Consider the following 27,492-nt stretch of genomic DNA (forward strand, 5'->3'; position numbering starts at 1 on the left):
TATAGACATTCAATAAATACCTTCAGGAGAGTGGTATAAGATCTTATCAAGAACAGACTAATCCTAAGAGTACAGAGAATAAAGATAACAGATAGAGAATAATTATACCTGCAGATATCGTAAGTTCTCCATTAGGAAACCCAAAATTTTTGTCAACTCTATATCCTAACCATGAGGAAACAAAAGTGCCAAGTGTTGGATAATGTATCTAAATCAGAGTCATAACTAGGAAAATTTTCAGCTGAAGCACAAAGAAGGAGACAGAAAGACAATGGTGACACTGAGAACAGGCCAAGAGGACAATGTCGGTAGAGGTTTTTCCCTCATGACCCAGAAGTCTTTCGAGTGAATCACTTGAAGTTGGGAGGGAAATGTGGATAGAGGGGAGGTGCCCCAGACCACTGGTGTAGCAAATTCCAGGGGCACAAGTAGACAGAATATTTCACAGTGAGGAAGTAGTCTTGGGGAGAGAAAGTATTCATTGTCTCCACCTTTTTCCTCAATGTCAATTCTCCCACTCAAAGCTCTGATAGTCCTACTCTAGATCTGGCTCAAATCTCAATAACATGAAAAGAATCATTAGAGTACCCTAGTGACTTTACCTTTTTTCCACTGTGGGGACCCTTTCTCAGAACAGATCCTTGAGTCAATCCTGAACCCACTGAGCAGGAACTATAGCCAAATTCTCTGCTCGATCCTGTGTTGTTGGCCTCCATGTATATACAGTGATAATAACTGTGTCCCCAGCCAGTCATCCTCCTCTCTTTTGTTTTTATCTTCATTTTTCTTGGAGTTGTATCTGCCCCTCTGGTAACACTTCATTTCACTATTCACACATGTTAACCATATGCTGAATAGCAAGAGTTCCCAGCCTTAATCTTAAACTGTGCCAGGAGAGGCCAGATCCAGTTAGGCTACTTGGAACTTAATGGGCACTATAATAGAATGGTAAGAAAACAAAAGAGCTTTCTTTGTAAATAGCCTCTAGCCCCAGAGGCTCTGGCTGAGTCTTTTCTAGAAGTAGCTTCTTACTACTCAGAAAGGTCCCATTTGACAGGCATATATTATTTAAGCTAATTTGGAATTTGTTCTAAATTTATCAGACTCCAGTTTGCTTACTCCATACATAATAATGATTTAGTGACCCATAAATAATATATGGGTCCTGATGAATTCATGAGGGCATTAGTTCTGTGTGGTCCAGAGTCCTTTCAACCAAGCACATAATTCCTCTTGGACACAGGATGAGTGACTTTCTCAAGGTCATTTGACTGTTCAGTGATGGGTTTGGAGATAAAATGTTCTCCCTCATGAGGACAAACACTAAGGAACCTTAAAGTCTGTATAAAATTTTTTTTCTCCTCATTTTGCTAGTATAGGACTGTAGATCCCATGGAACTCTCCAACAATTTACCCTTGTCCCATATATCTTGCTTTAGCCATAGTAAACTTGGGGAAATCTTCCAGAATGCAAAAATGAAAGGAATAAACATGAAATTAATTACTCTCAATGTGATACCTATGGGAAATGGGAGGGATGGAAATGACAAAGACATTTTTTTTATTTCCTTGACCTTCAGTCAGGTTGGTCTTCCTGCAAGGGGTGCAGGTCTTCCCCTCTCTAACCCTCCTCCCAGGGCAACCTAAGGATTGCTTATCAGAATTTCAGAGAAAAACACAGACTCACCAGGGATGTAAAACCTCTGTCTTCCTCTAGCTCCTTGTTTCTTAAATTGAACATACAGAAGAGTCTAGAGTCTCTGTTTCTAAAACAATATTGTATGAAGTTTTCCCTGGTATTCCAATATACTCATTGTATATGCATATGTTATTAATCAGTCCTTTCAGACATGCCTGACTCTTCATGACTCCATTTGGGGTTTTCTTGGCAAAGCAAATAGAGTGGTTTGCCATTTCCTTTTCTAACTCATGTTATAGGTGAGGCTTGCAAGGTTAAATGACTTGCCCAGGGATATAAAGCTAGCAAGAATCTGAGGCCATACTTAACTATGTGACCCTGGGCAAGCCACTTAAACCCATTGCCTTGCAAAAAACAGAAACAAAAGAAAGAAAAAAATCTGAGACCAGATTGATTTTAAGTCTTCCTCACTCCAACTCCTATGCTCTATCCACTGAGCTACTAAGCTGCTCAAACACATAAACCCTAATTGAATGGGTGATCATGTCACTTTGTTTCCAACTCTACTTCCTTATACATGTGTTGTCTCTAAGACAATACATTGTGAACCTCAACTTATCAAGTCGTGCATTTCTTTGTTTTTGTTTTGGAACTCTAGATTCAAATTGAAATCTTTTGTAGTTTAGAGCTATGGATTCCAAGGACTTCTCCAGCAATCTACCCTTGTTCCATGTATCCTGCTTTAGTCACAGTGAACTTCTGGAGAATCTTCCAGAATGCAAAAATGAAAGGAATAAACATGAAATTGCTCTCAATGTGCTATCTATGGGAAATGGGAGGGATGAAAATGGCACAGACAATAGATTTGATCAAGCAATGATCAAAGCAATAGATTATGATCAAGCATTAATAGAAGGCTTGACTTAGAATAAGAATTGTTTAGACTAATAAAATCTTTATCCTTTTTATTTATTTTTAGTTGAAATAATTTATCTATTATGTTGGGGTTTTTTCTGCTGCTGCTGCTGCTGCTGCTGCTGCTAAAAATCATAGAGGATCAAGAAGCTATTAAGGGTTAACATCTTCTCCATGTTCAGTGATCTCCTTGGAACAAGTCAGTCGCCCTTTTCAAAAGAGAAAGCAGACAAAGGGACAGGAAAGTAGCTAGTGGGGAAAGAATTGAATCAGCTGGCGATCAAAAGGGACTAGGAAGTAGATGCCTCCAAGTCAATGAAAATTCGAGATCCTCACACAGGACTAGTCCCATTGGTTGGTGGTTCTAAATATGATTCAAAGAATCTCAAGAAGGTTGTCCTGTCTATAAAGAGTTTTCCCAAAGCCAAAGATGCCTGGATTTCACTATTAATGATTCACTTTTCGTAATATCAAGTCTTGAGTATCACTTGACACACATTCTGGGAAGATTTTCATTTTTAAAAGAGAGTAAATATCTAAGAAAAAAATAAGAAGTGCTTGGAATCTGAATTTCAACTTTAACAACTATTTATTTAGGGCTTATTAGTATGTAGAAGTTATGCTAAGCTAAGGATGGGATAAAAAGTATTACAAAACTGATCCCTGTCCTGATGGAGCTTATGAGGTGTGATTAAAAGGATAATACATAAAAGATAACTAACTACATATACAATATTACATTATATGTGCTATAGAATGGTTCAAAAAGCAATGTGGCATATGAAGGGTAAACCATTACTAACTGGGATATAAATAAAATGAGAGAAAAGTTAAGGAAAGTTTCATTCATGGAAGAGGTGGTATATAAGGTAAATAGCTCAACAAGAGAAACAAATGAAGAGAGAAGAATCTAATCATAGAAATCCTAACTTTGATATTGCCTCTCCTCCCTTTTAAAGCATCTTGTACCACTTAATGTCCCTATCCTTTCTGTCAGTAGTGGTCTAATACCTCCATTCTCCCGCTGATTGCAAAACCCCTCCAATTGGGTTATTCTTCCCTAATTTAATCACCCTACATGCCCTGTATGCATGAGTTTGCTGGAGTGATCTTGAACCAGTTTATTAGAGTCTATTGTTAAATTTTTACTGTAAGCAGTTATATCACAGAAATCATAAAATGTTATAAAGCAAGGTTGGATTTTTTTATTAATTATCTAGGCTTAAGTAAGTGATGGACAAGATGTTAATAATGCAGATCAAACTTAAGTGTGTCCACAAACACCCCCTAAGCCAAATGTTAAATATTTACCAGCACACTCTCATCTAAATTACAAAACTAGCTTCCCAAAGTCAGCTCCCTCAATACAGCAAATCTCAGCAAAGTGTTAGAAGAAAATCAAGCTGATTAAAGAAATCTGCAGCAAGGTAGTAATAGCTGATAGTTTAACCTTCCTAGGGGCATTTTTATTTTTAAAGAGGATTTTTTAATTCAAATGAAGTTCTAATTGGTAACATTTCTGGCAGTCTGAGTTTTGGATGATATTTGGGAATAGCAAGGTGAGGAAGGTGAATTATGAATGTTAAAAGAACTCTAGACTGAGAGAATAATGCATATTTTTGTCCAGTCTTCCTAATAAACTATGAGCTCCATGAGAGAAGGGACCATGACATATCTTGACTTTATATCTTCTCTAGGGTCTAGCTAAGTATTTGTACATAGCACATGCTTGTCAGTAGCTTAAATGCTACTTCTGGTTCTGCCATTAACTGGCAATGTGATTCTAGGTAAATCATTTTGCTTCTCTGTCCCTCCTCTCCCATTTCTAAAGTGGCAGAGATGGGGGGGGCAGTAATAAGAACTATCTTTGTGATTCATTCAAGTTGATGAATGAATGATCTCCCTTCCACAAGTTGATGATCTTCCTTCCACACAGACTTGTTGCTAAGGGAGATTGTAGGGTTGTCATGGTGAAAAGAAGCAGAAGCAGGAGAAGAAAAAGGAGAAAGAGAAGAATGCCAACAAGAACAAAAAGCAAAATAACAAGATCAACAAGAAGAAAAAGAAGAGGAACAACAAGAATAAGAAGAGGAACAAAAACAGAAAGAAAAGTATGAAATAGCAAAAACACACCCACACAAAATAGTGGAATTTCAGAAAGGAAACCAGATCAGTAAGGATGTTATATTGCTATAATGGTAAATTTCATGTTTTAAAGCTATATTAAAGAAATCTACAATTTAAAAAAAATCCTCTTTTATGTTCTTTCTTTATTGAAATGGTCTTGCTTTTCAAGAGCAGGTTAAAAAAGTTTAAAAAGGAACATGAGCTCAATTTAGATAATAGATGAACAAAAAGGATTGTTAGTTTAGATTGTAGATGAAGCTGATGACAAGGGTCTGTATCTCCCTTGGTTTCTGCTTTGCAACTTTAACAGACAGAGGAGTTTCCTTTCTTTTGTTCCTTCCTTTCCACCTTCTTCATTATGAGGTGCTATGGAGAAAGTCAAAGTCCATACTGAGCTCTGTGGGGTGATTCCTAATCAAGTTCATAACAAGATCTGGGGCTGACACTATGGTGGATAGTTTCAGCATTATACTGAGATGGAAGAGATATTAGCTCCCTTTTGCTTTGATGAACCTGAAAGTCTACCTGATATGATTATTCTTTAGGGGAGAAAAAAGAGACATCAAGACTGTGTGCAGGAACTGAAGAAGGAGTGTCTGGTCTCAGACACTCATTGATTCTGAGTAGCCTTTGTCTTTGAAAACCTTTAATTTATCACAACTGCTAAGGAGGTGGGGTGGCTAGGTGGCACAGTGGATAAAGCACTGGCCCTGGAGTCAGGAGTAGCTGAGTTCAAATCTGGTCTCAGACATTTAATAATTACCTAGCTGTGTGGCCTTGGACAAGCCACTTAACCCCATTTGCCTTGCAAAAACCTAAAAAAAAAAAAAAAAAAAAAAAAGAACTGCTAAGGGGGAGAGAAAGAAGATGGTGGTAGGGTTAAAGTCTCCTATATCTCCTGTCTCCATCTCCCATGGAGCAATCCAGAAAGAAGACAGAGAAAAATGCTATCCTGGAAAGACAGAGGATACAAAGAGTTGGCATTGCTAATAGCACCAAAGTCTCTGATTTTTATTTCATGTGATCAGAGCATAGAGTCATGGAAAGGGCATTGCATTTCATTAACTTACCACCATATCCTCTTCTGTAAAACGAGGAGTTTGACTGAATGATTCCTCAGGTTCCTTCCAGATCAATTTTATCTGCCCTGCTCTCTGAGCATATTAACCATTCTCTCCTTCACCCTCTCTCTACTCTCTGACTTACTTTCTCTTAGGTATTCTCATTTTTCATCCTCCCACTAGGTTTTTTCTCTTTTCTTTAATCTTGATTTATTTCCCTCCTCTGATCTTCTCTGTTATTCCTCCTTCTACATACTCTTGTTGTTTTTAACTCTACTTTCTTCCCCCAGCTTCTCTCCTGATGCCTCCCCTTGACTTTTTTTTAGGTTTTTTTTCCAAGGCAATGGGGTTGTGACTTGCCCAGGATCACACAGCTAGGTAATTAAGTGTCTGAGGCGGAATTTGAATTCAGGTCCTTCTGACTCCAGGGCTGGTGCTCTATCCACTTCCCTTTGATTCTTTAATAAGAACTTCTTGGAATTCATAGTAGCTCCTTTGAAATCAAGTAGATCTATGGTAATGGTCTTGTCCTGAAATCAAAATGGGAGTTGGCACTAGGAAATCAGTCACACGTGGTAAGATTAGTTAAGGGAACTAACTAGTCCTAGGGAGAAACCTAGAGGCCTTTCACTGTCTATATATGTTTCTAGAGGATAGAGAAGCAATTTTGTAATTCAAAAAAAATGACTTTTCCTCTCTTCGGTTTCTCTCTAACTTCAGACCCTCCCTGACTTGGACTCAGAAAGTGCCAGGGAGATTGAAAGAGGTCTATGTATGGCATGAGTCCCAAGGTAATGAATTCTCACTATCTGAGAACCAGATGTTGGTTCTAACCTCCTGAACTCTCTAAGAAGTGAGAGAACAAATGCCTTAATGCAACAATCTTTGGCTCTGAAATATCCTTGAGATGGGAAAATGTGAATATAAAGAGAGCCCAGGGACTCTGGGAGGTGCCACAGAGAAAAGTTAATTACATGGCCAGTTCTGCTAGGTGAAATAAACCCCCACATTGCATAAACAACTCTTTTTACTTTTGGCTGACCAGCAAACAGTTTCCTTTTCCCAATTCTTCCTGAATTCATCCAGGATAAATTAGTCTGAGGCAGCCCCACTTCAGAGAAGAGGAGCAATAACAACTAGCATCCATTTATTTCTCTAAGGTTTTCAAAATGTCATAAATATGTTTGCTTGTTTGATGCTATTATTCTCTTCACAGATTAGGAAATTGAGGCTCATGGATTAAATAATTTTTCCCATAGTCATACAATTAATAAGAGCTTGAGATAGGATATGGACTCAGGTCTATTCAAGGCTGTTCAACTCCTTGGAATACACACCCTATATATAGAAAACCTGGCTAGAAAACAAAGTCTTAATACAAGGTGGTAAATTTGTCATACCACTGAAACTATGTGAGTTATGATTTTTGATTGGAATATGATCAATGAAACACATGTCCAAAAATACTAGATTAATAAAAGGGGAGGGAATCCCAGAAATGACGTTTGGTTCAACCTTTTTTGTGAGAAACAAGGGAGGGAGAGATAGAATCTAAATTGTGGCAAGATTATGATAAAATTTCCCTGTCCAGAAGAAGGACACTGATGATAACTCTGTTGTAAATAAAAAAAACTTGCCCAGAGGCAAGATACAGTTGTGGTAGTGACCTTTAACTCTGTTTCTCTGTATCAAAATCTAAACAAACTGATACTTTAAAAAAATTTGCTTTTCTTTTGGAAAGTAGCAAAAGCAATGAGAAGAACTGTAATTCTAGACCCAATTACGACCAATAAGGAATAATTGTTTGGTAAAATGAAAATGAAGGAAATCTTCGAAGACAATGATCAGCCTTTTTAGGGTTTGTCATTAAAAAACAAAGATGGGGGCAGCTAGGTGGCACAGTGGATAAAGCACCAGCCCTGGAGTCAGGAGTACCTGGGTTCAAATCCAGTCTCAGACACTTAATAATTACCTAGCTGTGTGGCCTTGGGCAAGCTTCTTAACCCCATTTGCCTTGCAAAAACCTAAAAAAAAAAAAACACACAAAGATGGCATTATTACACAAAGGTTGATGTAATCCCAGGACTCCAGGGGAATATATTTCAAAGAAAGGAATTCAGTGGGAGAAAGGGAGAGGAAAAAGGGGGAAAGGGAGGTCTATCTAAGACATATGAAAGGCAAATAGGATACAGGCACACTCCAGAAGGTTAAAAAAATAAAATTGTGATGAGACAGATAAAAAATGTTTATTATGAGAAAAAAAGGATAAAGTAACAAAAGAGCTTTACAGGCACTTAGAATTTTTTTTTCTTATTCTCTTTATAATTAGGGTTACTAAATAAGAAGAATAGGGAAATATTTTAATTTCTTCATGGCAATTAATGAAGTTTCTTACAATAATACTAAAATTTTATTTCTACCTCAATCTCCTTCTGGTGAGTAGTAACCTTGAGCTCTCCAAGGCCAGATGCACCTTCTGAAACATTTTATGGAGCAAAAAGTCTTTCCAAGGTGGCCTGTTGACAACCTATTTTGCTAGAGGGAAATAAAAAGAGAATAAATATTTATTAATCATCTAATATGTTCCAGGTACTTTACACATATATCTAATTTGATCCTCATGACAACCCTGAGAGTTGGGTACTATTATTATCCTCATTTTACAACTGAAGAAATTGAGGCAGATGAAGGTTAAGTGACTTGTCTCAGGTCACACAGTTAATAAGTGTATGAAGTCAGACTGGAACTCAAGTCTTCCTCACTCCAGGCTCAGGGACTCAGATCTCTAACCATATCACCTAACTTCACAGTGATTAAAGGTCAGCCCAAACAAATATGGAGAATTTCATCACCAAGTTACCCGTAGGATAATGAATTGTTTGGGCACAGCAATTCTCAAAGGCCATCTACTTGGTTTTAGATGACTTGTGAATTCATTCCTTAAATGGAGGAGTGAAATTGTATGTGTTTGAAGTGACAAATCCTCAAGGAAGAATTATCTAGCTAACTCTCTTAACATCATTGTATGAAAAAGGGAGAAAATGTCTCATTTTAGGAATGGTATTGCAGTGCTGAAAAATGTCCAGAGGAGAGCCTGGAGATTATGCTACTTGATAATTGGTTGAAGGACCTGGGGATGTTTGGCCTAGAAAAGAGAAGATTTAGGATCAGATCTAATAGCTACATCCCAGTTTTTCCAGTGGAACAAAGGTGAGGTTGATTCTGCTTGGCCCCAAGAGGCAGAACTGGTGATGGAAATTGTAAAGAGAAAAAACCTTTAGGTTCAAGAGAAGGAAAAAAGTTTTCTATCAATTCGAGCAATCCAAAGAAGAGGTTAAGTGCTTTGAAAGGTACTGTAGTTTGAAAGCCCTTTTCTGGAGAGTTCCTTGTTTAGGTACCAGTTGTATAAAATGGTCTCTGAGATTCTTTCCAATACTAGGAAAGTGTGATTCTATGATTCTGTGGGATGTGAACTGTTTGATGGTATAGTGAGAAAAAATTAGAACTGATTCCCCCAAGGTTAATTGATCCTTACTGTTAACCTGGAAGAAAGTTTCCAGTGGAGCCCAGAAGACTTTGTCCTTACCTCTGTTCTCTTCAACATTTTTTTATCAAAGACTTGATTTAAAAAACATTGATTTTTAAGCTCCTCAGAGTTGGAGATGACACAAGTCAAGGGGGAAAGTTAATAAGTTGGCTGACAGAGTAAAGATCCAAAGAGATTGGGACAGGTTGAAATGATGGGTAAAATTTAATAAGATGAAATTTAATAACTCTAAATATAAAGTCCTTCACTTGGGATCAAAAAATCAGCTCTACAAATATAGGACGAGAAAGACATGGCTAAAGTTAATGTTTTATTGTAAAAAGAATCATCTGTGTTCCCCATAACTTTAATATTACAGTTGTTATCATAATGTTTCTCTTTGTGCTACTTTCCCTCATGTTGCATCCCAGGTAAGAATAGTAATAATAATAGTAACTAGCATTTATTTAGTACTTCAAAGTAGTACAGATGATTTACAAACATTATCCCATTTTACCTTCACGATGAACCCAGTAGGCAGATGTTAATATGATACCAATTTACATATGAGACATACAGATGTCAAATTGATACTTATTATGCAGGGTCACAAAAGTGTTAAGTGTCTGAAGCTAGATTTGATCTCAAATCTTCTAGTGTTCTACTCATTGTTATCAGCTAGTCCTGACTGATTCCTACTGTACTAAAACCTCATAGCTCAATATATGCAAAAGGCCCTAATAAAATTAATGTGCTCTCTGAATTAATTCTATGATTGAATTATATAATTACTGAATTAATATAAAATAATAATTATTATTTATATAGTTCTTACTCTCTGTCAGGTATTATACTAAATACTTTAAAATTATTATTTCATTTAATACTTCCAACAAGCCTGAAAGGTAGGTGCTATCATTTTCCAGATTTTACAGATGAAGAAACTGAGGTAAACAAGATTAAGTGGCTTGCCCAGGACCAAAGAGCTTAGCAAAAGTCTGAATCCAGATTTGAACTCAGATCTTCCAGACTCCAGGACCACTGCTCTACCATCCTAGCACTGTTGATAAAGCATCTATGGATCCTAAATTAGATTTCAGAATTGATCCACCTTCCTTTGAAAATTATGTGCTCTACTAATACGTTGTTGGTGGAGCTATGAACCCCTCCAATCTTTCTGGAGAGAAATTTGGAATTATGCCCAAAGAATATACCCAAAATGTGTATATCCTTGGATCCAGCAATACCACTACTGGGTATATATTCTGAAGAGATCATGTAAAAGGGTAAAAACCCCATATGTACAAAAATATTCATAGCAGCTCTGTTCGTGATGGCAAAGATTTGGAAATCGAATGAATATCCGACAATTGGGGAATGGCTGAACAAATTGTTGTATATGTATGTTATGGAACACTGTTATTCTATTAGAAACCAGGAGGGATGTGAATTCAGAGAAGCCTGGAAAGATTTGCATGAACTGATGCTGAGTGAGATGAGCAGAGGTACACTGTACACCCTAACAGCATCATGGGGGTGATGATCAACCTTAATGGACTTGCTCATTCCATCAGTGCAATAATCAGGGACAATTTTAAGGGATTTGTGATAGAGAATATCATCTGTATCCAGAGAAAGAATTGTGGAGGTTAAACAAAAACCAAAGACTATTACCTTCAATTTTTTTTAAAGTTGTCTAATGTATCACATAATTTTGCTATCGCTGATAATTTATTTTTTCCTCAAGTATATGATTTTTCTTTTAACACGTTCAATTTTGATCAATGTATAGCATGGAAACAATATAAACATTATCAGACTGCCTTCTGTGGGGGAGGAGGAAGGTAGGGAAAAATTGTAAAATACAAAACAATACAAAAATGATAGGTAGAACCTACTATTGTATATAATTGGAAAACAAATAAAATATTTATATAAAAAGGTTAAAAAAAAAAAGAAAATTATATGCTCCTGTGGGTTAGTGTCAACTGAGGACTTTGAACTTTCACAGAAATATATAACATATATACCTATATGTTATAAAAAATAGGATTTTCCAATATTCAAATGTGCATATTTATTAAAGTCCTATTAAAAAGTGCTTAATAATAACAACAATGGCTGACATGTATATGGTGCTAGAAGGTTTGAAAAGCACTTAACATACATGATCTCACTTGAGCCTAATAGAACCCTGCCAGGTAGCTATTACAGTTATTATTTATAATATTTATTTCCTTAATCTACATCATCTGCTTGTATTCTAAACAAGGCCTCCCTTGCCCACCCCTTGCCCATTTCTGATCCTGACCCCCATTCATGCTGGTTGCTGGCTAATAGGGCACAAACATCTCTCATGTAATTCCATCCAATTAAACAAACTCATTCATGGCTTCCTATAGGCTATGCTAAACACAGAAAGAAAGACAACAAGGAAATGATCCCTGCCTTCTAGGAACTACCATTCTATTAACTAAATCAAAAAAGACATTATGGGTCCAGAAAAATAGAGGAAAATAATTAGAGGAGGAATAAAGGAGTAAGAAATGGGAGGATCTGAAAAACGATCAGTGGTCCCTGAGCAGATCTTAAAGGAAGCTAGGGAATCCACTGAACAGAAGAAGAGATCTGTGCTAGACTCAGGGAACCAATTCTATGAAGGCATGCAGGTGAGAAAGAGAATACTGAACTATGGCAATAAACCAATTTGTCTAGAACAGGTGTGAAAAGAAGTAACATAAAATATCTGCAATGGAAAGTAGGAGTCAAATTCTGGAGGATTTTAAATGCCAGACTGAGATTGTGAATCTAGGTGACTGGAAGGATGGTGGTTTCTTCAACAGTCATGGGGAAGCAGTAAGATGCACATTAGGGGAAGAGGAAGGGGAAGAAAATCATTTCTGTTTTAGTCATATGTCCAGATGAACATATTTATAGAATATATATTACACACGTGTATATATATACTTATATAAACATATTTGATACTTATCTCTCTCAAAGAAACAAACTGGATACCATATACGCAGATAAAATAATAGACTTAGAATTCAAGTAGACATTAGACTTATAACCTAGACCAATCTTCTCAGTTCACAGAATTGAAGACTGAAGCCTAGAGAGGATAAGAATTTCCTAAAGTCACATAGTGGAGTAAAGATTTGTACCTAAATCCCATGTTCTCTATTTCAGCGTTCTTCACCCTGCTTTATCAGATTCAAATCTGAAAAACAGAAAGTGATAATTAATGAATAAATGCCAAACTGGGAGGGAGGATTCTTTGGGATTATACCAAGGCTCTCTCCTTGAACTTGTCCTGATCATAAGTTTTATTAATAAGTTAAATGAAGAAAGAAAAGGCATGCATAACATTTTTTCCTTCTTTCTTCTTTTTAGGTTTATTGATGCCTTTTGTTTTTGTATCTCGGCCAATTTTGAATATACCCTTCCCCGACCCCTTATTTATCATATTTGCAGAGGACACAAAGGTCAGAGAGTTATTCCATTTATTAGATGAAGGAATAAAGATTTCAAAGGATCTTGACAGGTTAGAACAATGAATCAAGACTAACACGATGAAATTTAATGGAGATAAATGTAAAACTCTTTTTTTAAGGTCAAAATAATCAACTGTACAAGTACAGTTTGGTGGGGCTGGGGGTGGGAGCAGTTGGTGTCGCAGCAATGTCTATAGGGGATCTGAGACCTCTAACTGACTTCCACATCCAATATAAGCCAACATTGTTATTTGGTTCCTGAAAAAAATTCTATATATGTTATTTTAACTAGACAGAGCTGTAATTTTATCCATGTAGAAAGCTACTCCCAGTGTAGAACTTCCTTTAACTTTGCAGATTGACATTTTATCAGCAATTTATTGCTTTAGAGAGTTTAAAGGACCTGAATTCAACCCTGACCTCAGACACTTCACACTAACTATGTGAACTTGGGCAAGTCATTTAACTCTACCTCAAATCCAGAGTCATCTCCAGTCTCCGTGGTTCACATCTGGCTACTGGTTAAGTAGCCAGATGTCTCTGGAGGAGAAAGTAAGGCTGGTGACATAGCACAGTCCCCCTCACCCACCCCCCACCTTACTCAAATCCAGTTCACTTGCTTGTCATGACCACCTCCCTAATGTCATGATCTTCAAGATAATCAGTATATATGAGAGGATGGTTTATTATTGTCAGTCATTTTCCATTGTGTCCAACACTTTCTGATCTCAGTTGGGGTTTTCTTAGCAAAGACAGTGCCTTTTTATGAGGAAACTCTGACAATCAGAATTAAGGGATTTGCCCAGGATCACACTGTAAGTTTTTGAGGCTGGATTTGAATCCAGGAAGATGAGTCTTCCTCCAGATCCAGTAGATGGATCCATCCAGACCCACTGTGCTACCTAGCTGCTTCTATCAGGGATGCTGTTTTTGAATCTAAATCTTCCTGATTGAGGCTACTTCAGTATCCACAAAACTGTATTGCTTCTCATAGTGTAATCCTGGGCTATTTATTAGAGCTGTAGCAACCCACAAAGAAGGAAGTGATAATCCTTCAATACTCTATCCTTATCTGACAATACCTGAAGTATACGAATCATTATGGGGCCTCAGCTTTTAAGAGGAACTGCCAAACTGGAATGCAATGAGAATAGAGAAGGGTCTGGAAACCAAGTCAAAGGAATAATAATTGAAGATAATAGGAATCCTAAGAGGAAAAATTTCAGTGGCATCATACTTGTCTTCCAGTATCTGAAGGGTTATGTGTGAAAGATGTAACATCTTGTTCCATATCCAATCAACCTACTGTGTTTTGTGTTAGAGACACAAAAATGAAAATTACCTAGTCCATGTTTTCAAGGAGTTTCTGTTCTGGGGGCAATATGTTTGAAGGTAAGTTGATCTGTACTGGTGAAAAGGGTTTCCATACATGGATAAACTTATAAATAATGTGCCCCTTCCTCCCCTTCACTCCAGATCCTTCTGTGCACAAAAGCAGAAAAGGTTATAGAAATAAAAAATGACAGAAGGAAGGAATAGAGAACTTTGGGTTATGTGTAAAGTTAAGGTGCTCCAGAGGGGTCCCTTTATAGCTTGACTCAGAGTCAGGGTAAAGGTACTGAGTTTCTGAGGAATTAAAAAGGAGGAAAGGAAGACAAATTTTGTTTGTATAGATATACTTTGCCCTTTATTAAAGCTCAACCTTGACTGGAGGTGACCTCCATGGTGTAGTTCTCTCTCTGCCTGGGAGATTCCTTCACAAAAAGGTTATGCACAAGTCATTTAGGGTGACACCATATGCCAAGGAAGCAGACATCGGTGTAGTGTTCTTCAGCCAGCTAAGGAATTGAGAATCTCCCCAAAGACCAAGGTGTAGGAAATCTGCAAAGAATCAACATTCCTGTTGAGGCCAGAACAGATGAATAATGGAAAGAGTAATACAGTTTGGGGAATTCAGCAGGTGTCAAAGCTTAGTTTATTTGACTTCCTGGATAAATGAAGAGTAGCCAACTCCAACCTTGTTCTAATTAAATCATAAGAGCAAATGATAAAGTGAAGAAAGAAGAAGGGTAGGGTGGATGAAAGCTGCTAAAAGTCTGTGCTAATGATAGCTGAGTCTACAGTAACATGAATGCCTTCGGTTAGCAGACAGAATGCTGAAGCAATGGCTTTTGTCAGGCCAAACACATCTGTGAATAATTGAACAATATGCATGTTGAAGGAGTCAGCAATTTATCACTGGCACGGCCTACACTTTTGAAAGCTGTGGAATAACTTTTGGAGGTGGGAATGGAAGGGGGGGAATGAAGAGAGAAAAGAAAATGTGTGCCAATACAAGTTGTTGAAGAATGAAGTTTGGAAACCAAGGGCTGCTACACAAGATTATTTACAATGACTCAGGACTTCATCCAATAGGATGTCATCAGAGAATCAAAAAGACCATTGACTTAGAAAGGACCTTAAGATATCATTTGGTTCAGTTCCATTCTTTTATACAAGAGCATACTAAGGCCCATGGAGATTAGATTATTTGCCTAAGGTGACACAGTCCATAAATGCAAAACCAATATTTGAACCCTGGCTCTTATGGTACAGATAAAAGAATATTAGGTTTGGAATCAGAAGATCTGAGTATAAATATCAGCTCTGATAAATCAACCCTCTGTCACTTCATCTATGTAGGTCACTTCATCTCTCTGGGTCTCAGCTTTCTTAAATGTAAAATGATAGTTTAACTAGATGATTCCTGAAGTCCTGATCTTATGATCCTCTTTCTACCAATAAAAAACAAAATGTGATCCGATGAGAAAACAGACAGGGATATGAAAGGAAGAGTCATTAACAAAATGACATTTCTATTATATTGATAATCAAGTTTCCAATATGTCAAATGGATTCCTCCAAGGAGAATTTACAAGAGGGAGATGAGAACCACACAGGATGAGCCACAATCTGCATTGTGGAAGTACTTCTGTGGGTAGATCTGCATCATTGAAGAGTATCCATATAATTGATAGCATGAATCTATTATCATATTGAAGTATTAGGAGTTACTGAATTTTAGATCTGACACCTTCTCTATCCCTCTTCCCATCTTCCTACCTACCACCTCTCAAGGTTCACTTTAGTAATTATCTATTCCCTGAATCTATTCCTTACTATTCAAATCTTTACTGAATTCCACTTTAGTTGATCTCCTTTAGACTCTATGTCATATAATATAGATTCTGTCATAAAGTTCTCTAAATGCTTTAACTATTCATTGTCTTCTCTCCAATAAGAAGATTAGCTCCTTGAGGAAACTAACTTGGTGTTCTCTTCAGGGTTAGCATTCATGGAATTTGGAAATGAAGAGACTTTATGGATTATCTACTCATTTTCCAGATGAGCAAACAGATGAATAGCTAGATAGACAGATAGAGCATTTTAGTGTTAAGTGTCAGTCCCTGGGCTAAGTGACGGGGGGGGGGGGGGGGGGGGGTGCAAATAAAAACATGATAGCTGTAGGATAAGCCTTCTTAGAGCTTATCTTCTAAAGGGGGAGTTTTCAAGGGGGATGGAGAAGGGTTACTCTTATGGAGGAATAGTTGAATAAGTGCTGGAAATGTTGTATGGTCCTGGAGTCCAGAATAAGATAAAGTCAAAATCATTCTTCCAAAGCCTAGAGTAATAGAGTCCTTTTGTAGGAAAAGAATGGGTATGATGTACAGACTTTGAGAGACCACATAGCTGGAAAAGTCCAAGAAGTGCTATGGGATCTTTAAAAAGAAATTAATTTGTCCAAATTATGTTGACTCCATTGTACTTCATTGCCTTCTCAGAAAGTACTTGTAGACTGACTGGTTTTAAAACATCTGCCCTATATGTACAATGAAGGGGTCATCCACAATACAGCAGATATGGGAAGTCAGTTACTTATGAGGGCTGTTGTCAGGAAGCCCTTCTCTTGAAAGGGAAGTAGGAGAACGAATATCAGGGAAGACATCAATGTTTCTCTCTTTTCCCTAGTTCAGGAGAAAAATCTCTTTCCACTATGTGATGGTGAGTCTCCATCGTATGCACTTCAACCATCCTGGCAGAACCAAGCTCACACTGCCTTTCAGGCAACCACTGGAGTTGAAGCCTTAAGACAAGAAGAGAAACGGAGTAGTCCCTCAGAAGGAAAAGTAGACCAGAATGGCCGAAGAGCTGAGGATGAAATGAGGGGAAGGACACCCAGAGTAGTTGGTACTAGTGGGACAGAAACAAAGGGAGTCTTGTTACAGTCAAGATTGGACTCCAGTCCAATTCATAGAAAGTGACCAAGGTGGCAGTGGAGCTGTAATTGCCCTAAGGTGAACAACTGAAGGAAATGGAGAGGTTTAACCTATAGATGAAAAGGTTCCTGAAGGGGGAAGTAATAAGAATATAAGAATTCTTCAAATATTTTAAGCATTGTGCTATGAAATCCATATTTAATTCAGAGCCACTAGAAGCAGTAGGTGAAAGCTGTCAGCAATTCATAGTTTCTATATCATTTATCCACTCAAAAGCCTTACATTACTCAACATTACCTTCAATGACATTCAGATTCTTTACTATATAGCATTCAATATACCTCCAGAATCCTATCCTAGGCTACAATTGGTTTGTAAAGATAAAGAGTAAAGGAGATGTTTCTAGGTGACATCTAAGACAATCCTAATATTCATTTTGGGGGGTTTTTGCAAGGCAATGGGGTTAAGTGGCTTGCCCAAGGCCACACAACTAGGTAATTATTAAGTGTATGAGATTTGAACTCAGGTCCTCCTGACTTCAGGGCCGGTGCCTTTTTCACTGTCCCACCTAGCTGCCCCAATCCTAATATTCTTAACTTCTTCAGTGGCTAGAGAGTTCATCTATGTATGTACTCCTTCCAGTGGCATGAGCCTCAAGTCATTCGTACTTTCTTGCACATTTCGGTCCATGTTCTCACATAAAACTTCCATAGATGGCCTCCATGGGCTTAGGCAAAGGTCTTACTCTAGATCTCACAGCATTCCTTAGGAGCTAGTGCATCATTCGGATTGTCCATTTGCAATGCCTCACTGGAGCCCACCTCTTTTTCCAATCAAAGATTTCCTAGATGATGCCTTTTGCACCCTTTCTTAAATATAAAGCAGCTTATGTCCACTAAGTATCTTTTCCACGCCCAATAGGTCAGTCACAATGACATCCTATTCTTTTATGAATTAAAGCCTTCAAGAAGATCCAAAGGCCTCTCTTACTTGTTTTCTTCCCACTTCAAAATTTCAACCTTCATGCTCCACAAAGGTTGTCTTTCATGAACTCTGCTCTTTAGAAAACAGTTAAATTTAAAACAAAAGGCTCATTAACATTTTTTTTTTGTTTTGCAATGCAATAGGGCTAAGTAGTTTGCCCCAGGCCACACAGCTAGGCAATTACTAAGTGTCTGGGGTCGGATTTGAACTCAGGCACTCCTGACTCCAGGGCCTGTGCTCTATCCACTGCCCCAAATAAAAAGTTATTTTGACTACTATAAATATGATAGGAAGGTACTATCTACATCCAGAGAAAGAACTGATAGATAGAACTATGTACAGAACAATCATATTATCTACATTTATATATAAAATATATACCTATTTGTTTCTAATGGTAGTTATCTCTAAGGCAGGGGGAAGGTGGAAAAAAGAAATTTACATGCTAAAATATTATATATTTAAAGGAATAGCAAGTTATACATAATAAACCTGAAGTTTCATGTGTAACCTTTTCATTATACTATGTTATAGAAATGCTTGTTTTATTTCATAAATTTTAAAAAAATAAAATAAAATACAAATGTTCTTCTTTAAACTTTCCTATCCATTTTTTCCTAGTTCTTCCCTCTGGCTACAAACATAACAAGTTTATTCTCTCCTTCACATGACAGCCCTTCAAATTTACTTGAAGACAGTGATCATGCCCCCTCTTGGCTTCTTTTCTCCCTCAGGCTAAACATTCTCAATCCCTTCAAGTAAGCTTCATATGTGATCTTGAGATCTTTTACCATCCAGCTCACCCTCCTCAGAGTGCTATGCAGCTTATTAACAACCTTCCTAAAGTGTAGCATCCAGAGCTAGTCCCAGCACCCAAGATGTGTATTGATGGTAGTAGAGGAGAATAGGACCATCTCCTGCTTATAAACTATGACAAGTTTTTGTTTTTGTTTTTGTTTTCTGCAAAGCAATGGGGTCCAGTGACTTTCCCAAGGTCAAATAGAGAGGTAATTATTAAGTATGTGAGGTTAGATTTGAACTTAAGTCCTCTTGACTACACGGGGGGTGCATTGTACTACCCAGCTGCCCCTTAAACTAAGACCCTTAATGAAACCTAGAGAGCAGGAGAGTCACTGCAGAGGAAGAGAAAGTTTCCTGGATTCAGTCAATCTGAGCAAGCAGTGTGACCTTGGGAAAGTCATTCAACTTTTCACAGTGTCTATTTTCTCTCCTTCAAAGGGCTGTTTTGAGGAAAACAATTAACAAGATACAAAGCACTGGAGAAATATCAGGTGCAATTATTTTTAATGCAGACCCTGTCCCTAGAAGTCAGAAACAACCTGCCAGTCTGATGAGAAATGCCAGCTCCATTTCATGGTTCACTGGGCAGTGTAGGTCACTCACTGATCAGGGCTGAAAGAGCTCCTCTTGGTGACCCCATGTCATGTTTTATATGCTCAGAGCAGCTGTCAGCTCTTCCCCTTTAGTATCTACACACATACACACACACACACACACACACACACACACACACACACACACAGAGAGAGAGAGAGAGAGAGAGAGAGAGAGAGAGAGAGAGAGAGAGAGAGAGAGAGACACCCAGGTGTGTAAGTAAATAAGAGGGAATTGAATTTTCTCAGTCAGATTGTGGGAAATGGGATCAGTCTCACACTATACTTCAGATTTTCTATTTGGAAAATTGCACCCATCTTCTTGCCTCTCCTTCCTCCTACAGAACTGGAGCCAGAGTCAGAAGACACAAGAGAATCAGGTCAGGTTACAGGAAACCTCAAAGGTTCCCTTCCCAAGTTCAGTGTAAAAGAGAATCCATCAACCTCAGTTTTGTACAGCTTCCTCACTCTCTGGCCAGTTCCTTTGTCTTCTTCTATTCTTCCTTCACTTTTCTCTTGTCAGTTAGATAGTAATTCTTATGGACTTATTATATGTTTAGCCTGGAAATGCAATGGCAAAAATATAGTTGGTTCCTGGTCTCAATGAATTCCCAATTTTTAACTGCACAAGTTTGGCAGGGTTGGTTCACAGAATCACACAGCTAGAGCAAGGAGACCTCAAAGGCCATCAGCTCTAGTACCCTCATATTACAAATAAGGAAATAGAGCCCTAAAGAGAGTATTCAGCTTTCCCTGAGATCTTGCTCAAGTAGCAAAGACACAGTCAGAACCCAAATCTTCTGCCTTCAAAACCAAAGTATTTCCCATTGACTTAGAGGATTAAATTTTTTATTTGAGGTCAAGGTTATTCTCTGACCTTTGGTTATTGTTGCTATCATCATTATTATTATTATTATTAATAATAATTATTATTATTATTCTATTTCTTTCAGGTTGTTAGAGACAATGACAATCGGCCTTGAGTGAGAAAATTTTCTTCCCTAGAAGGGTAATTTCATAATAATGACATGAGTATTATGGATCATATTGTCTAGCCACTATTGCCATTTAGGGCCAGTCAAGCTCTCCTGGCAGAGCTATCTTTGATGCCATGCTCACTGAGTGCCCCCTAATTCTGACACCACCAGACTACCAAACCCTAGCCCATTACTTCAGAGATCTCCCAGGGATAGCAAAACCCACTGCCTTACAGTTAATGAACCTCAGCTCCCTGCTCTGTCCCCAGCTAGGGCGGAGAAGGACAAGAGTCTGGGAGAAAAGGACGGGCTCCAGATGAAACCAGACTTTAATTTGATGGGATAAAAATAGACCTGGCCAATGTTGTTCTTTAAAAGCAAATTCCATACTGGCACCAGACTCCGGATGAACAGAACCCCGGAGACCCCGAGTTCTCTGTTTTGTCTCTGTGGAAAGCTGCCAAGAAGGTTCACTGTCTTCCTTCCCATCCCTTTCTCTTCTGTTCAAGTCCCCTCTCTCCCCAATTCCCCCCGCCCCAACCTCCATGTTGTTTCTTGGTCTCCTGAACTCATCAAAAGAATAACATTCCTAGTACAGAGGGCCCTAGGGAGATAATGGGTCAGGGCCATGCACAGGGCAGGGTTGGATTCCTTACCTACCCCTAAGGTTAGAAAACTAACCTAGGTTCCAGTATTAATGCCATTTTAGTGGGATTTCTTAAATTCTGATTTGAAATCCTAAACTTCAGCTAAATTACTTTAAGACAGACTCTCTCCTCTCAGGAAGAGAATCTTCCTTTTAATATTTGAAAGATCCTAGTGGGAAAGGTCTGGGTTCCAGTCCCAGTTTTGTTTTGCAGTTAGATGGCTCTATAAGCCAAGTCTCTTTGAGTTCATGTTCTTCAGCCAAGAAGCAGTTGAATTTCCTTATTTAAGTGATATACACACAGGTCAGGTCAATTAGAAATCTGGTAGCTAGATAGCACAGTGAATAGCACAGATTTGAAGTCAGAAAGACCTCAGACACTTACTAAATGTGTCTATCCCAAGAAAGTCATTTAATCTGTTTGCCTCAGTTTCCTCATTTGTTCAAAGGGTATGATAATAGCAGCACCTACTTCCTGGAGTTGTTGCAAGGATCAGTTGAGATAATAATTATAAGGCATTTGGCACAAAATAAGCATTATATAAAAGTTAGTTATTATCATTCTTGTTCACTCATTTTCGTTTGTTTCTGACGCTTTGTGACCCTATCTGGGGTTGTTTTGAGCAAAAAATACAGAGTAGTTCACCATTTTCTTCTCTAGCTCATTTTGCTGAGGAAGAAACTGAGGAAACTGGGTTAAGTGATTTACTCAGGGTCATATTAACTAGTAAATGTCTGAGGGCAGATTTGAACTCAGGTCTCCCTGACTGCAGGCCCAGACCTCTATCCACTTTCACCACCTACCTGCCCTCTTATTATTAAGTGAATAGAGATAAATCCAAATCACAAGGAGTTGTCAAGACACAGCTTACATCCTATTCCTTCACACCGTCACAAGGAGAGAGAGATATTTCTCTCCTGATCTGAGCCTATCTGAACTACCTATCCCCTATGCCTAGAACTTTCTCCTCATCTCTGCCTCCTGTCTTCACTAAAGTATTACCTTCCACCAGGATGTCTTTGCCAGTCCTCTTTAATTTAAGTGTCTTCCTCTTGTTAATTATCTCTAGTCCTTCCTTTAGATATCTTGTTTGCACATAGTTATTTCCATGTGGTTACTCCCATTAGACTGAGAGTTTCTCAGAATAGGGATTGGATGTTGTTTTTAATTTTGTTTTGGCTTGGTTTTGTGCCCTTTCTTCGTATACCTGGAACCTAGGTCAGCACCTCACATATAGTAGGTGATTCATAAATGTTAGTTTACACTCTGATTGAACTGGTGGTATCAGGCTTGAGAGTTCTAACCTCAAAGGCTTCACAGTCAATTCAAAGGGATGTGACCTTTCCAAAGTCTACTTAGGGACTTCTGCTTGTATGACTGGGCTAAGCAATGCTCAGCTGTGTGTCTCTTATTCTGAAATCAAGCATATTTGAACAGTAGGCCATTATATTCCACAATAAGAGGCAGCGTCTTTGCCCAGAAATCGCAAGTTGTTTTTGCACTGAACATTATGATTTGTAAATAACTGTTTTGTTTTGCTTTTTAATATATTTAAGACCATGACAGCTGACAAAACCTGGGAGATCCCACCAGTAGCACTCTGTTAATGGAAAAGGAGCCAGGAAGCAAACAGAGCTCAACTCTTTGGAATGGTAAAAGCTGGGCTAGCTCAGTGTAACCTCTCTTCAAGTCAACTGTCATGGCTCACCATCCCACAGTGAGCTGATCTAGATGAGCTTCTGATGATTCTATCAAACAACTATCAGGGAATACCCCCCCCATAATCCAGAAAGCCTTTCACTCTGAATCTCTGTAGGGTCCCCCAAGTCACCACTGCTTCTTTTCCTTTCTTTCTGCTAATCAAAATTTCAAAGATTCTTCAGGGCTCAACTTATATCCCACCTCTTCTAGGAAGGATTCTATAATAATCCAAGTACCTCTGGTTTTCTGGGTCTTCTCCCTTTTTTGTGGGAGACTGTCTCTATTTTAGACATGCCCTCTTCTTCCACTGAATCCCCATTACCTTACCTTATATTCTTATATCTGTATCTATATGCATTAAGATATATATATTTATATCTATATTTTATATTTATGTATATATATATATATATATATATATATATATATATATATATATATATGTAGGCAGGCATAGCTATAGGTATAGCCACATGGTATTGAGAGGGAAAAATGTGTCTTAACAGTCATTCCTTTTTGGGGGGTAGGTTTTGCAAGTCAATGGGGTTAAGTGACTTGCCTAAGGTCACACTGCTAGGTAATTATTAAGCATCTAAGGTTGGATTTGAACTCAGGTCCTCCTGCCTCCAGGGCAGGGTCAATGCTCTATACACTGTGCCAACTGGCTACCCTTAGCAGTCATTCTTAATGACTCTTCTCATAGAGATTTGAGGAGCTAAATCCTCATAAATCACATCTTTCTTTTTCTATTAGGTAGTATAGAGTTGTGACTCTAAGTACAGTCTTAACTTAGCTCTTGTTGGATGTATAATATTTACTAATTCATCATCTTCATTATGGTACCCCCAATACCAATACCATCATCAAATGAAAGGTTTATAGTAATGGTGGGTTCCTTTTCTTACAGGTCTTCAAGCAAAATTCAGACAGTCACTTATTAGGTATGTTATAGTGGGAATTCATGTCAAAAATGAGTTGGACTACATGCCTATTGATATTCCTTCTAAGTCAGAATATGTTCTTCTGTGATCATCATCATTGTAATGATTATTAATAACTAACATTTATTTAGGATTTTCATTTTTACAAAGTGCTTTCTCCATAACAATATTTTGAAGCAGGCAAACCTTATAAGGTATACTCCATATAGAATCTCAGTCAACTAGGTTATTTGGGAGAAGAAAGGATGATAGTGATGTCCCTCTAGACCCAATCAAAGTTGACGATGGAGGAACAAAGGAATAATTTTCCCTCTTGAGATATTTTTGGATCTTTGATTCAGGTCCTTCTCTCTTTGAAAGAAAATATTATCTTTGCAATGTTTGTATCATAAATTGTAGCATCTTAAGTTCACCATATAGCAGATCCTCCTAAAAAAAGAGTAGGTCAATAAGGGAGAAAATATTCAGGAGACTCATAAAATTAATGACATCTAAGAGGAGCTTGGGAGAAAAAGAGTCCAAATAGCAGATTCTTGAGAGATGGCACATCTTGTTAGCAGACATGGAACCCTACAGAGATTGATAATGCTGCTCAGTCATTTCAGTCCTGTCTGAGGTTTTCTTGGCAAAGATACTGGAATGGATTGTCATTTCCTTCTCCAGCTCATTTTAAAGATGAGAAAACTGAGACAAACAGGCTTAAGTGACTTGTCCAGTATCATACATCTGGTAAGTATCTGAGATAAAATTTGATCTCAGGTCCTCCTGATTACTGGTACAATTTGCTATTCACTGTATCTAGGTGCTCCCATATAAATATAGAATTCCCTATTCTGGTATATCAGATATAAAATGCTGGTACCTTTTATCTGTTCAAAGTCTTTGAAGATGAAGAAACAGGAAGAGAAAATAGTCTTGAATAATAAATAAAAAAGTGACAATGTCTATTTTTATAGACATAGTACCTTCAGAGGCCTAACTAGTTGCACAGTGACAAAATTGTTTGCCTCAACCAAGTCTTCTCACAAATATTTCTAAATAATATACAAATCACTTTCATGAGAGTTTAACCAGATATACTCAGGGTAATATGAATGCTACTAATCATATAGGATAAATTAAATGGGGATATCTGTAAAAATCTTTGATATTATTCCTTAATTTCTCCTTCTTTGATCTAATCTCTGATAGAGAAGCAGCCCTCTTCCTTGCCAAGGCTAACCCCCTCTCTATTTATATTCTAGATTTCAGCTCTTCCCATCTTCTTCAACAAATTGTTCCAACAATCACCCTTTTACCTCTCTCATATTCAGGCTCTCCCAATCTATTTGCTCCATCCCTATTGCCTATAATGCACAAGTTTCTTCCATTTTTTAAAATACACACACATACACACACACACACACACACACACACACACACACACACACACAAATCTCCTTTAGTAGTAGATACTTCTAAACTCTTGGGTTATTATCCTTCATTTCTCCTTGCTTTTACAGTCAAACTCTCAGAAAAAACTAAATTATCCACATTCGCAGTCATTCTTCTAATTCACTTCTTGACCTCATCAGCTTCTGTCATTCTAACTTTCAGCTTATCATTCAACTGAATTTGCTCTGCCAATTTGTCAATGATATTTTATTGTCTAATACAATGATCTTTTTTTTAACCCTTTTCCTGTTTTACCTCATTGCACCATTTTGCACTGTGTACCATCCTCTTCAGGAAATGTCTCCCTTCTGAGTTTCTCTGACACTTTCTTTTGGTTCTCCTGTTACCTATCTGTTCCTTCTCAAGTCATCAACTTTTGCCAAGTTATCAATCATGTCTGATTCCCTAATTAAGGGTATTTCCTAGAGTTCTTTCCTGGATCTCTTCTCTCACTCTCCACACCCTCTTTCCCTGACCTCATCAGCTAACGTGGTTTGTAATTATCATTTCTATGCGGTTAACTCCAAAATGTGTATTTCCCATTTTACTATATCTCATAAAATGTGGTCCCAGATCATCAACTGTCTGTTGAACATTTTATACTGAATATCCCCTTGACATCTAAAATTCAAGTTTGTCCAAAACAAAATTCATTGTTTCTTTCCTCCAAAACCCATCCCTCTTTATCACTCCCCTATTTCTGTTAACTTCCTATTCTTGATTCTTCACTCTTCCTTTATTCAATATTCAATCAATTATCAGTTCTTACCCATTTGACCTGCACAGCACCTCCTCTATTCATGCACTATCCTTTTATATTCTCCTCTTTGAAAGTCTTCAAGAAGAGTCTAGATTTCACTTGTTAGGTATGTTATAGGGGAAATTCATTTTGTCTATTGGTTGAACTAGAATAAGAGCTGTGAATCCCACATCTGGAGCAACAAGTAGTCCACAAGACTTCCAAAGGTAACCAGATTAAAATGTATTGGGAAATCTTTAACAAAATAAATAAGAACATAATACAACATAGATAGTCTTAATTTGTGATTTTCTACATCACTTTGAGGACCTCAGCAATCTTTTCTCCTTCAGTTTGTCTGATGCAATCCCTTCCACCTCTCAATTCTGTGATGTGTGGTTCTGAATATATCTGGCCATCATTCTAATTAATATAGGCCTGCATTAACTATTTCCTGGAAAAGTTCAATCACCTTTTAATTGAGTTCCCTGTCTCCAGTCTCTTTTCTAACCAATCTAATCTTGTCAAATACAAATTACAATCCCCAAAGCACAGGCCTGACCATAATATTTACCTATTTTAAAAGCTCCAGAGTGTTCTCTTTCATCTAAGATGCATGATTGATATTTAAAGCCTTGGTTTGCCTCTTGAGTCCTTTTCCAGACATAATCCACATTAAAACGTGTCAGTGTATATAATCTACTTGTTGATCCTGCCCTTATTACATCCCATTTTCCATCTCTGACCTATTTCAAGGCAGTTCCCCATACTTGGACTTCACTTCCTCCTCATCTCTCTCTCTTATAATCCATAGCTTTCTTCATTGTTATTGAATTCAATGACCCCATTTGGGCTTTTCTTGGCAAAGATACTGAAATGATTTGCCATTTCCTTCTCTAGTACATTTTACAGATGTAGAAACCAAGGCAAATAGGGCTAAGTAGCTTGCCCAGGGTCATAGAGCTAGTCTCTGAGTCCAGATTTGCACTCAGGAAGATGAGTTTTCCTAATTCCCACACTATTGCTTTATCCGCTTTGCCACCTAGCTTCCCAGCTTTCTTCCTAGCTCAATTCATGTGCAATGACCTATATGAGGCCTTTTCTAGCTGCTGGTGCAAACTGACCCCTCAAATTATCTTGAGTTTACTTTGTATTTATATCTACTTATGTGAGTATATGATCTTTTCCCTTCTATATAAACTCCTTGAAGGCAGGGACATTTTATATTTTTATCTTTTTATTTCAGGTACCTAATGTAGTACTTGATACCAGAATAGGCGCTTAATAAATAATTAATGATTAATTGATCTAATGGAAAAAACATGAATCTGGGCAACAAGAGATTCAAAAACTGTGTGACTTTGAGCAAATTGTTTTCCCTCTCTGTAGCCCAGATTCTCCATAAGTACTATGAAAGAATTCATCTAGATGATGATCCCCAAGGTCCCTTCTAGTTGGGATGTTTTAGGGGTTCTCTCTTACCACAAAAAGCTGGGAACCTTGAACACTTGACCTGTCCCCTAGACTTTGAGCCATTTTCTTCCTCTTATCAAGGTCGCTTTGGAAACTGCTTTCAAATTGTTTCCCTCCTTCAATCAACTTTCACATTCATAATACAGTAGAGATATACTGGCCGCTTAGCCGAAAAGCATTT

General features: G+C 37.8%; 1 long non-coding RNA gene across 4 annotated transcripts in view; it reads right to left on the reverse strand.

The window, feature by feature from the left end:
* Positions 1–4,843: 4,843 nt before the first annotated feature.
* Positions 4,844–27,492, reverse strand: part of LOC141514429 (uncharacterized) — a 92,216-nt gene continuing 69,567 nt past the window's right edge. For 2 of the 4 annotated variants that reach the window (XR_012476033.1, XR_012476032.1), the window contains 3 exons: positions 8,163–8,277; positions 7,715–7,766; positions 5,535–6,272 (listed from right to left, as the gene is read on the reverse strand). This is a non-coding gene — a long non-coding RNA (uncharacterized LOC141514429). Of the gene's footprint in view, positions 5,048–5,534; positions 6,273–7,714; positions 7,767–8,162; positions 8,278–12,435; positions 12,492–27,492 lie in introns of those variants that run through there. The other 2 variants (XR_012476031.1, XR_012476030.1) reach the window with 2 other exon arrangements.

The sequence above is a fragment of the Macrotis lagotis genome, chromosome 1 (genome assembly GCF_037893015.1).
Source record: "Macrotis lagotis isolate mMagLag1 chromosome 1, bilby.v1.9.chrom.fasta, whole genome shotgun sequence".
Lineage (NCBI taxonomy): Eukaryota > Metazoa > Chordata > Mammalia > Peramelemorphia > Peramelidae > Macrotis > Macrotis lagotis.